Source organism: Passer domesticus, chromosome 9 (genome assembly GCF_036417665.1).
Source record: "Passer domesticus isolate bPasDom1 chromosome 9, bPasDom1.hap1, whole genome shotgun sequence".
In the NCBI taxonomy this organism is placed as follows: Eukaryota; Metazoa; Chordata; class Aves; order Passeriformes; family Passeridae; genus Passer; species Passer domesticus.
This window is the reverse complement of record NC_087482.1, coordinates 41,039,066-41,051,670: the sequence shown is the minus strand read 5'-3', so window position 1 is coordinate 41,051,670 and position 12,605 is coordinate 41,039,066. Positions and strand designations below refer to the sequence as shown.

Genomic DNA, 12,605 nt, shown 5'->3' with positions numbered 1-12,605 from the left:
CTGTCACAAAATAAAAAGAGCATTTGAACTTCTCTGTGAGGTAAACCACTCACAACAATGGATATTTTAGCAGACACAGGGGCTTGAATTTCTCCATAAAAAACCTCAGAGAACTTTCAGGGAGCATTAGAGATTTTTGCCCCTCCATTCATCCTCATGCCGCTCGAGTGCTTGCTGTGCAGTTGGTATAATTTTTAGCAGTGTTCAAGACCAATTCCCATGGGACCATTTTCTCCTCAGTTATTCTGTGGTTGTCCAAAACAAAAGAGGAAAAAATATTCTATAACCAGTGAAGGAAGCTGTGGCAGGAGCACCTTTTTTTAGGGGTTATTACTTTTTATTCCTGTCCCTTACAAAGATTTGTTCCTCTAAATGAGGTTAATTGGATCTTTCATGTTGTTGTAGTTATTCTGAAGCTGTAAATTTTGGGATTCTGAGATTATGAGATACTCAAGGAACAGAGTAAATCTAACCAAGAAAATCTCCAGAGGCCCCTATGTGGGTCAGAAGCCTAAGCCTGCTCCCCATTCATTAAATACTTTGGTATTTAGTCTCCATATTGTAAAAATATGTGAAATAAGCAAATAAATTACACTGTGGTGTATGTTGAAAATTTCCTATGTACAGCAACACAGCTTATCAGTGGAAATTGTGTTTTTGTGGCTCTTCTGTGCAGATATTCAGTGCCTTTCTCATGTCTGCAATGGTTTTAAAGCCTAGACTTGGTTTAAAAATCCTCCAGTTCAACTTTGTACGGAGATTTCTGTGTTTTACATGGACCCCACCCACTGAAAATGCTCTGCTCAGAATGTCTCCAGGTTTATCCCTCCCCTGGTTTTGTTTTTGTTTTTTTTTCTATCATGTTATCAGTTATACCTGACATGGCTAAAACCAGGATTATCATGAAAAGAAGGCACCAGGTAAAGATCATTTTAAGCAAAGTGGAAAGCAATGCAGGAGAGCAAAAAAAGGGATAAAAATCTTTTCAGTGGAATTCTTTCCAGGATTGTCCACTTGGAATCCCAGAGCACTGTGGCCATGTTTGGTGTATTTTTATAGACAAAGGGGTGTTTGCACTGGGAGCTCTTCAGCACTGGCAGGGTGGAGAGCTTTGGTTTCTGGGCTGTTTGTGATCCCAGCTCACGACTCAGGGGACACATTTTTGCTCCAGTGACCTCTAAGCTGCCTTTAGTTCATTGATTGGCTAATAGGGAAAATTGATTTTTAACTAACTCACCAGTTTTTAGAGCTGAGCACAGTTGTCACTTCCAGTAAGGGTACTTTACTCCATCATATAAGTTGTCTCAGTCATCAATTCATTCTGGATGCTGCAAAAGGCAGGGATGTGCCAAGAGGTTTGGCAAGGAGCCCAGACACAGAAGACACAGCCCAGAAGAGCCCATGGATAAAATGTGTTTAATATTATGTTATGCCTGTCATACATGCTCTGGCATTGGCAGAAAACAGCTGGCTGTGCCTAAGGGAGGGTGGGCTGAAAATCAGGAAATTCAGGGACTGCCAGGGACAGAAACCAGGGAATACCAGAGGAGGAATACTGGGCAGATGTTTCTGAAGTGAAGTGTCTCACCTGCAGGTCAGAAAATCTTGCCCTGAGACCTTTAAAGCTGAAGGAAAGAGGCAGCTGGAGATGTAATAAACAGAAATATTGGTCTGAACTGGACCTATTGCAATTTTAATATCGACAACCTGAACTGGAAGATTTCACAGGTAGAACTGTTGCATCATATTTCATAAATGTCCTGCAGGATCCAAGTTCAAGGGTTCCAATTGGGTCTCAATTCCCTGCTTGTTCTCATCTCACCTGGACCCTTGGGAAGTGCTGAAGAACAGGGTGACTGAGGTAGAAGACACTGTTTAGTTTTCTATTGTTTTGTTATCTGAAACAAACAAAAAAAAAGTGATTTTGACTTCATCTGAAATAATCAATTTGCCCAAAGCAGTGTATTTTTATCCTCAGGCTGTTTAATCAAAACAAATCATTAAATTTTACAGGAAAAAAAAAAAAGTAATCTTGAAATAGAAAATGAAGGAGCATCAGCTAGAAATGACAAAATGAAACATGAGAAGAGCAAAGTGAAATGCATTCCATTTTTAAGAAAAACACTAGAACTAAAGATTCAAAAATTTTCAGAAACATCTTTTTTCTTTGTTTAATTGAAAATATTTCTCTGTGTCAAACCAAACTGGTGAGTAGCTCTGTTCTCTCCTTTCAAAGTCATTTTGAAAGAAATTTTCATTTTCTAAGTGAATTTAATGTATGCAATTCTTCTTTATCTGCTTCTAGGTTCAGTGTATAAACATTAATGTATTTTAATTAACATAATGACATTAATAGCTTCAATGATTTGATTGAAGTGACTTGATTGCTCAGGATAATAGCAAGCTTTGCTGGGAAGGATGTTGCCATTCTGGTAAGTTCAGTCTGTGGAGCAGCAGCTGTGCAAACCAATCACTTGGCATCACAAATATCCTAATTTGCAGGACCCCACCTCATATCTGGGTGTTGAAATGTTGAAATCTATAGGTGATCTGGAACATATAATACTATCACTAGGTGCTAGTATGGAAATTATAGGTTAAATTCTGCAAAAAATTCCTTTAAATTAACAGTAAAATGTGTGTAGATGCACCAGGATCTAAAACAACTGCTGATTTGGGATATCCACATAATGTAAGTTTAACTTTAAAAAATCCACAAAATCCATAATCAGAAAGAGCCCTAGGCCTTCCATCTTGGTTCAGGCACTTTTTGTTCCAAGCACAGACATTTCCTGACAAACATTTTTGTGCAGATTTTTTCCTCAGCACATCTGAGCTACATCTCCTCTCGTGACAAACGCGACTGCGAGCTGATAAAAACCTCTCTGATGCAATTGGCAGCCTGGTGCCAGAGATGAAAAGCAGCAGCTGAAAACATCTGAATTTAATGAAAATCCTCCAGCAGGATCACTGGGTGTCATGCAAAGATGCTGCTGGGAAAGATGGAATGTTGGAGCCTCAGTTCAGGCTGGCAAAGTCAGAGGGTTACAGAGATCATGGTCTAGAGAAGGGATCACGACCTCTCTTCATTTATACATTGACACATGTTGAAATTTTCATTCTTGGGTGGTTTTTTCCTTCTCTTTCTTGGTCTGTCAGCTTCACAGAATTTGAATTTAAACATCTTGTTGAGCTCACAGCTAGACTGCTGTGCTTCAAGAGATGGAAAGTAAAGAAAGTTACAAAGCTCTGAAGTACTCTCCTGGCTTTGGACCACATCCTAGCCTGGAATTTGTGGACACAGGGGCCTGCAAAAGAGGAAAAATCATATAGCAAATGTCTACAGGTAGGATGTGGTTCTATATTTACTTATAGGTGTTCTCAAATATACATACTGGTCTCCATTATATAAAGTGTGTGGCTCAGTGTAGCTGGCAGCAAGGCAAATTTTAAAGGATACTTTTCCTTGGAAGCTGTAGATTTTGATTATATATCATGAATTTTGCTGTTGTTATGCACTCTGCAGTATCCTCTGGGGGCTGAGTGGGACTGCAAATGTGTTACAAGAACATTAAAAAGTAATGTCTTACAATTGTGTCACACAAACAAAAACTCCAACTCATTTGCTGATAATTCTGAGAATATGTTACCTCTGAAATTGGACATAAATGCACCTGCAATCTGCATGCATTGAGTGCTCCCTCACTCTGCAGGAATCTCACTCGTTTCTCTGGGACTACTGGAGAATGATAACACTGATCCCTGGGTGAAGAAAAGAGCCTGATTTTACTCTAAAACACAAACTGACCTCATCACTCCTAGGTGATGCTGTAGACAGATCTGAGTTGACTAAAGGGAAGCAAACATCCAGCCCAAGACGTTCCTTTTAATCTCTCATCTGCATTTCTTTCTTGCTTTTCTCTGATGTTTAAGGGTGTTTTATGCTCTTTGTGTGAAGTGTTGCCCTCTGTCAGAAGCAATCAGACATGTAATAGACTGTGGGCAACTTAGCTTAGCTCCAAAAGGCATCAAAAACCTGCTTTTTAAAAGAGGTGGTGTTTACTTGGTGGTTTAGTTTGTTCTCAATACTTCATTACCTACTAATGTCTTTTTTTTTTTAATATTGCTTGTTCTCAGTGGAGGGAGTTGGATGTTATCTGAAGGCAATGGTTACTGTGAGGATGTGGAATAAAGACCCCACAATGGTTTAACCATTAAGGCCTGGACTTTCAGTTTTGGGGGTTTGCAACATTATGCTTTTATTTTCAGTGAAGAATATCTCTATTAAATCCATCTATATATATTGCATATATGAATACATATGTATAAATATATATACACAGACACATATTTTTATTATATGTATATATATATTTATATATGTATGCCTATATATTTTTATTCTATGTTCTATTTATTCATGCTGTGTTTCTCATATTTTGCTCATTCCTTTTTGTTAATTATATGGCTGTTGCATTATAGCAAACCTGTGTTTTTTGTGTTTTACAAGAACACATTTTCTTGTGCATGTGTTTCTCTAAAGGTTAGAACTCCTAAATCTTATTTTTCACGTCCAGTGTTCTGAATTCAGATGTACAGAGAAATACATCCCTGCTGGAGAAACACTTTAGCCATGATTTTCGGTTTTCACCTTTCTATTATTTGTCTGTTCTCACTGACACTCAGAGGCATGGCTGGAATATCTGGCATAAACAGAGCAGCAGCCCCCCTGAAGTCTTTACCTTTGTTCTCTCTCTCTACCTTCAGCATTTTGATCGAGCCAGTTTACGCATCCTGAAAGCAGAAATCCCTCATGGAAACCTTTCACTTCAGCTCATTGATAACAGGTATTGATGAAACCTCTGGGTGCCTCTCCCAGGGTTCCAAGAGCCCCTGCCCTCCCCCAGCAGCATCTGCACCAGTTCCCTCTCCTCCACACTGGGACATGCTGGGGTGGTGCAGGATGCAGGAGTGGAGCTGCACTGAGACCTCACAGGTGCCAGGGCAGCCCTGGGAATCCATTAGGCATCTGCCTGGCTTATCACTTTAGAAACATTTTAGGAGGGTTTAATATCCTGAAATTAAACCTCTCTTGCTGCTCGCTGCAGTCTCGTCTCCAAGAAACTCGACATCCAAATCCAAATACATGCAAGTTGCAGGAATCTCCATTTCCTGGAGCAGGCAGTCTCTGAATCTGTGTAGTTTGGAGAGCTTTGTGGGCTCAGTTTTACTGAGCTTCATCAGCACTTCATCCCCTTTGTGTTTCTGTTGTTCCAGTCTGGCATTCAAGTACTTCCTCCAGCAGATTAATTACACAGGAAATATCAAAGAGATTCCTCTAAATCAGAGTCATGTTTTAACCTAAAGTGAATACATCACATTCCTGCTGTGTTTCTTTCTGTATACAAATGTGCTTCCTACTCAGAAGGATTTTAATAGGTATAGTTGTGTTTATCATATCAGTGGAAAGTTTTGATTTGGAAAAGTATGTTTAGACCTTCAAGTCCAAGTTTTTTGTTGAGATGAACACAAGATGTAGTAACATCAAAGCAACTTACACAAGACCTTCTCTGGATTCCTCTCTGGAGAACAAAGGGTGCTAGGAAGTGGTTTCAGTCTGATTTAGTGAAAGGTCATACTTGTTCTTTTCTGACTAGCAGAGATTTAAACTCAATACAGAAAACTATTTCCATTGTTCACACTGAAAACCCCTCGTGTCTGAAGATGTCTTGAAATCCGAATAAAAGCACAGTCCACCAAAGACTGGAGCTGCAAACTGAAACAAACATCTGTTAGAACTGAAGGACTGCTCCCATCACCTTGTCTGCAAAACCCTGTTCTCTCCTTTATTTCTGACCTCAAAAACATCTCCCATGATTGCCCCAAAGATAATCTGTCTGTTTGAAGGCTGGCACATCTTGGCTATCTGTAAACTGTAGGAGTGAACCCCACAGACCCACTCAAACCTCTTTCTCTTCCCCTCCCTCTGCAAACCACGGCCCCAGTTCAGGGTATTGACTTTGGTTTGGTTCAACAAAGACTTAAAGGGAAGCCAGAGCAGGTCAGACAACACCATCAGGGTTGCAAAAGCATCATCATTAAGCAAATCCCAGTTTTGCAAAGTCTGTTTATCCTCTTGCTGGGTCCTTGTTTTCCTCTGGAGTGTGTCTGGATCCCACAAGACCCTCATGCCAAATGCTTTCTGCCTCACGTGGCACCCCCTGTAACACTTTTTTCTTGTACCACAGGAATGCAGCTGCTCATTAGTAAAACAGCTGCATTGTGGGTGAAGGGGGAGATTGCTCTGATACCACTTCTACTGAAGTTCAAGTGAGATAACTAGAGCTCTTCCTGATTTACCATGCTGCACATAAAGGCAAAACCCGAAAGAACTAGGGGCTTGTTTCTGACATGGGAAAGCCAGTCTTAAAATAATAAAAACGAGCCTTGCCAAACAACCTCTAGATGGCTCTTGAGGCTTGCTTTGTCAATTAGCAAGTACCTGAAATGAGTCTGCATCAGCCTAGAAAAAGATTTTCCTATTAATGTATTACTTCTTCTTGCAAGAGATGAAACCCTTGAGTTTTTTTGAACACAGTGGGAAAACCTCATTTGGTTTTATCAAAATCAGCGAGACCCCCTCAGCTGAAGAGAGGAAAAATTCTTGTTGTCTTTCTACCCAGAGTCCTGATTGTGGATTCCACCTGGGCATATTCTGGTGTAGTTGCTTCATATTTATTCCCTCAGGTGTGCAAATTACCACTCTTCATTGAAGATTCTCAGCTGAAAAAAAGGAGCAGCCACCCATTTCCCTAAGCAGAACTGCTTGGAAGCATCCAATTTACCTGGTTTTCAGAAATTCCTTTTAGAGGGGTACATCCCTTTTTCATATTTCTGAGGGCATCTGGTGTTCGTTGATGATTCACAAAGGAGTGGGGAAGAAGGGTGAGGAGGGAAGGAGGAAAAACCTGTTCATAGTTTTGAGGCAAATAATCAATCCATGCTTCCTCTGAAACAAGTCCTGGGAATTACTTGCTGCTCAAAGTATTCTGAGCAGATCATACTGATACTTGTGATATTTGTAACCCAAAGGGCCACAAAGCAAACTGGGGGATAAAATCTGTTAGGAACTTGGATCTCTCTAACAAAAAGTTAGTTTTTTGTACAAAAAAATGCAATGCACAACTGAGAGCTTCCATGCCTACTACAGAGTTTGCTCCAGCACAGGAATTAGATATTTCTAAAAGCCAGATGTGATAAGAGTTAGATACTTAACTTCAATAAGTGAAGTACTTAATTTTAATAACTGCTTCAAATTAATTTATTTTTTGGATTAAAATGTCATTATTAAAATTCTAGGGCAGAGCAAATATTTCTTCCTCCCCATATCAGATAAGTGGTCAAAATATTAAAAAAATAAACCAAACATACTTGCAGAGATTTGTAACATTTAGTTGGAAAACCTAATAGTGCTTTCAATATGAAGAAAATTTAAATTATGATGCCTGCAAAGAAAATATATATGTGCTTCTTCCCTTATGTACGAAGAAATTATACATTGTTTACTAACACATTGAGTTTCTCCAGAACTCAAAAACAATGGGTGCCATTAACATTAATCAAGTACCATGCAGCAAAGAATTCAATGTATTCTTTGTTGCAAAGGTTAATATCTCAGTGGGTTTTATATTAAGAAAACCTGTAAAATATTTATAAGGATAAATAAAATACAGAAGTGGCCAGGAGAGACAGTTACAGTAATTTCCTGTAATTTTGGGGGAAAAAATGAAAATGGTCTTTATAAGTCAAATGCTCCACTTCAATCAGAGGGACAGATCTCTGCCTGCAACTCAGCTGCTGTCCACAGTAGTGGAATGTGTCTCTGGACCATAAAGAGGGACACACTTTTCCCCTAGGAATATACCTATACACTTTTGGCACAAAATCCATGTATAGAACTCTTCTTTACTGGAAAACTTTTGATGAGAGGGCTATTTTTGAACAAAAAAGGATGCAGCAGTTGACCACCTTTCTATGCTTGAACTTTAGTTCTCATCCACCAAACAGCCTGGGTCTGTTATTTAGGGCTGAGTATGCTGAATGCAAGGAAACATCACAAAAGATACTGAGAAACTACTGCTCAAACTCATAATCTGCATGTATCTTTTGAGACAAACTCGTTCTGGATTATCTCCAACTGGGAATACCACCCAAACTGATCTGGGAGAAGCTATCTGTGCTTAAAGCTGAAATTCATCATTTTTGGCTTTATCTAAAAAGCATTGTGCCTTGCTAAAACATGAGTTTCATTCTTAAAACAGCATACAGGATTAGCCAGCAGATGCTCACCGAGAGCAGAATCTCATTTTTTCAAACACTGGGAGAACAGTGTGCCTGGGACCAATTTATAGAAATTCACTCCAATGTCACGTTTTTTTATGGATTATATAAATAGGTATGAAAAAAAAAAAAAGAAGATAATCATGTAACCACAGAGCAATAACATGACCTGCAGATTACAAGGTAATTAAATTTGAGGCTACCAAGTACAGTGCTCCAGGAATAATTTACCTGGTGGTGTGGGGAGCTGAGATGTTCTGATGTTTCTTGCTAATGCAAAATGAATAAGCACTGGGAGCTCCAGCCTGTCAGGGCTAAGGAATTAAGGAGTTGCCCACCTGTATCCTTCACTCCTGAACACTTGTGATGACAATCCAATTTGGAAAGCAGCAATAACCATGTGGTAACTGTCTTTAAGAGGCACTTACTGTGTCATTTTATGGTCAGTGAAATGATGGTGGAGCTGATTTGAGGCAAGCTGCCTTCATTAGGTGGCTGTCACCTCCACAGAGACCCAAGTGAATTTTGCTGCTCATTGGTTCCTGCCTTGAGCCAGGTGTAAGGAAACGTGAAGAGATATTTGATAAAGGGTTTAGACAAGATTTAGGCTGTGCTGTTAATTTCTAGGTGAGTAATCCAATCCCTTCCTCTCGTTGCCCCGGGAGAAAAGACACTGGAAGTGAGTGTTTTAGAACATAAAGGTGTGCTCCCACAAAAGGAGGAGCTGGATCAATGTGGATATATCACTCCAGCTGGTAAAATACTTCTTGTTTTTTCACTTCTGATTTGCCTCTGGTCAGGGGCTGAATGGAGAGATGAGTCCAGTTAAAGTAAAATGAAGATGAAGGTGATTACACTGATTTGCTGTGATGTGCTCCCAGCTCAACTACATTTCATTGATTAACTGACAATTTAAATAAACAGCAGTGCAAGCAGATGCATTTAAATAGGAAATGGTTGTGTTTAAACTTAAAAATGTGGAGTCTATTTGATTGTAAATTGCTGATACCATGTGTTTGCTCAGGCTACAGCAGTTGGTGCTGAAGTCACTGCTTTATGTCCATAAAACAAACAAATTGATGTTGTCTTTGACACCTGGACTCAAGAACAGCCAGTGGCCAGGTTTTTAACTCTTCTCCAAACTCAGTGAGACTTTAATGAGTTTTAAGTGCTCTGCTGGCTGCAGGTGTTTTCTGTATCTGGGGCAATGGATATTTTTAGCTTTTTCATTGTTTGTGTCTCTGTCAGTGTGTCCCTGAGAAGAGATGAGGGCATTCAGAGTGCTTCCCCCCATGCAATCCTAAGGATACATTTCAGGGAGTGCTCATGAGCTCCTCCCCATAGATGAAGTGGGCCTTTTTCACTTTGCAATTATTAATCTTCCACAGCTGGGTGGTTTTGTCTGGCTCTGAGCTATCACTCAGCTGTGCTGGTGGAGGCTGAGTGCCTTTCCCCAAACCTTGCAGCTGTAAATGTCAAGAATGTATAAACCCAGGCTGCAGTCTGCAGTTACTTGACAACTCTTACAATTAAAACTCAACATAATTTTGATGTAAGTGTATCAGAAGCTCCTAGCCTGAATGAGAGTATCCTTATTAGGAAAATCAGGCAGTCTGCATTTTAAAACCTGTTCCTAGACTCTATTTAACACTGCCACCTCCAATCCTATCAGGTCAAGCTCAATGGTAGCTGGACATGAGCATGTGTGAGTTCCTCTTGTCATGAAAAACAATACAGGGAACTCCTAGAGGTAAAACTGACTCTCATTCACTGCGTGCAAAACACACAGAAGCACTGGAAAACCTAAAAATACTGATTGAATTTTGCAATTATGCATTTCTTCTGGTCTCCTGGAAAACAAGTAAACAGTGCTGTGAGAAGCAAAACCAGTATTTCCAGAGGCACTAAGCTGTCCAATGACAGAAATTGACACAAACTTTATATATATATTATATATATATAATATATATATATTATATTATATATTATATATATATATAAAATATATATAAAATATCAATGTATACATTGTACTTTTTTATTGTGATGTTTGAGATTTCAAGACCTTTTATTTGTAGTGCTGCTAGAAAAATCCAGCAGCTGCCCAGCTGTCTCTTCAGTGTTCTGAAGATTCCCAGCTGATGCTGGAAAGGTGAGACAAAGGGAAGAAAAAGCAGTGTGAAGCTCAGCACTGCATCCCACTGCTCCCTGCTGGTTTCTGTCTGAGGCCACATATTGAAAGACAAAAACATTGTTGTCTTTCTTTCCTGAAATGGGAAATCTTTTGGCTTAGTTCTGATTTACAGATGAGCCTGGAGCAAAGCTCCTGATCAGAGGAGTCCCACAGATCAGCCTGGGAACTTGCAGCAGGGCAGGGATCAATCTCATCAAGGGGGGTAGTCTGCACTAGCCAATGCTATTTGCTAAATTTAATCAGACTTGTGGCTAAGTGAAAGTGAATTTGGGCCACTGGACAAGAGGAAAAGGAATGCTATGGCAAGGGAAGGAGCACTAATTTCCTTTCCACGAGTACCAGGTCTGATTTGCTCCCCAGTAACACCACTCCTAAACATGCTGTCAGGAATTGATGGAAGGATTCAGCAGCAGGCAAAGGTAAGCAGAGTGTCCCTGGGATGGGTGAACTGGGCACCCCCCTGATGCAGGGCTGCTCTCTGGGCTGCAATTCCCATCTCTTCTCTCTTTTTCCATCCCCATCCTCAGGCCCAGCTGGCAGGCACTGGCAGCACGCCAGAGGACTGGTTCTTCCCTGCCTGAGGTCAGCACAAAATGCTTCCTCAACACAAGGGCAGGTCCAGCCTCCAGAACGAGTTGCTGGCACTGCCAGCAGATCCCTGCAGAGCTGCTCCTGCTCCAGGCCAGGCAAAGGCAGTGCTGCCACACACATCTCCCTGCCCCCTCTTCTATTTTTTTTTTTTGTTTTGTTTTGAAAAATGGCAATGAATTCACACAAAGCCTCAATTACAGAAGATTATGGGCTTCAATTTAGTGTGTGCTGTAAAGTTGTATTAAACGATCAAACGCTAATGAGGAGAAAGGTTCTTCTGGAGAAATAAGGAATTAGCATAAATTAATAGAGTTCCATATGTGCAAGTTTTATGGGGTAACAAAGTATCTCATCACCAAAGCATAAATATTTAATTTCATTCTTGTTGGGGCTGGTACACAGCATTACAGTCAGCACAGAAATATGAATTAAAGCATGGGAGGGAGCGAAGTGCTGCCCAATTCAGGTTCACAGAGAGGTCACAGTCATGGCTCTGCTGCTCTTTTTCTCTGTTTTCCAGCATCACAGTGTGAAGCCAGGTCCAAATGGCAAAGCAACATATGCATGGCCTTGTCTCCAGTCTGGGGAGTCTTTGTTGGCTTCCCTTGGTGTGTTACACATTTCCCAGCTCTACCCAAGAGTAAATCTGCTGGTTAACACTGGCTCCTCCTGCTCCTACAGCTGAGAGAAAAGGCTTCAGAGGCATTCTCGTGGTGCTTTTACAGCACCTTCCCTAACCACGTGGAAAAGAGCTGCTGCAGGTATAAATTGAGTTGAATTTGTGATTTACATTCAGCCTTACAGTGTATTTCACATTAATGCCGTGAATGAGTTGCTATAATTAAGATTAATTTTACTGAGGTAAAAAGCAAGCTCAGTCCTGTCTGTTACCTTCCTGAACAGCTGTGGCACTGATCAGCATAGGCTGCTCCAGCCATGCTCTGCACACACAGGGAAGGGTCTTTGGGCCACTGAAACAAACAAATGGCACTCTTGGGCTGGATTTTTCTTGTACAATCCAATTTGTGGGACTCAGGAGAAAAGCGTGTTCCAGTCCTGCTGTATTTCACATGTTCTGGTGTTGTATTGCTAGAAGCATCTCTCTGCAACAGTGCATGTGTGTTCATGGTGTGTGTTTGGTGTGTTTGCTTTCTCTGCTACAATTGTGTAAATATGGAGGTGTCTAAAGGGATAAGTTCATTTTCACCCATAAATAAGTATATCCAACATTTGGATATATGTATTCTGGTGTGTTCTGTAATTAGGTGAAACTGTAATTCTAATCTGAAACTGTACATGTGAGTGCTTGACACTTGAGATAGAAAACTGTGGTTTTGAGAGGAGTTTCATCTGATTATCCTCCTACATTTTGCAGTAGAAATGTGCAGCAAATTGTTTAAATCCATGACCACAGACAGATATGTCACCTTCCAAGTCTTTTAGGTCATTAGATCTTACTTAATCATTTTGTTAATAGGGT

The 12,605-nt window shown here is 40.3% G+C and overlaps 1 long non-coding RNA gene across 1 annotated transcript; it reads left to right on the top strand.

The window, feature by feature from the left end:
- Positions 1-10,071: 10,071 nt before the first annotated feature.
- Positions 10,072-11,942, top strand: LOC135307390 (uncharacterized). Its single transcript, XR_010368105.1, has 4 exons — positions 10,072-10,090; positions 10,419-10,492; positions 10,877-10,953; positions 11,646-11,942. It is a non-coding gene; the product is annotated as an uncharacterized LOC135307390 (long non-coding RNA).
- Positions 11,943-12,605: the final 663 nt, after the last annotated feature.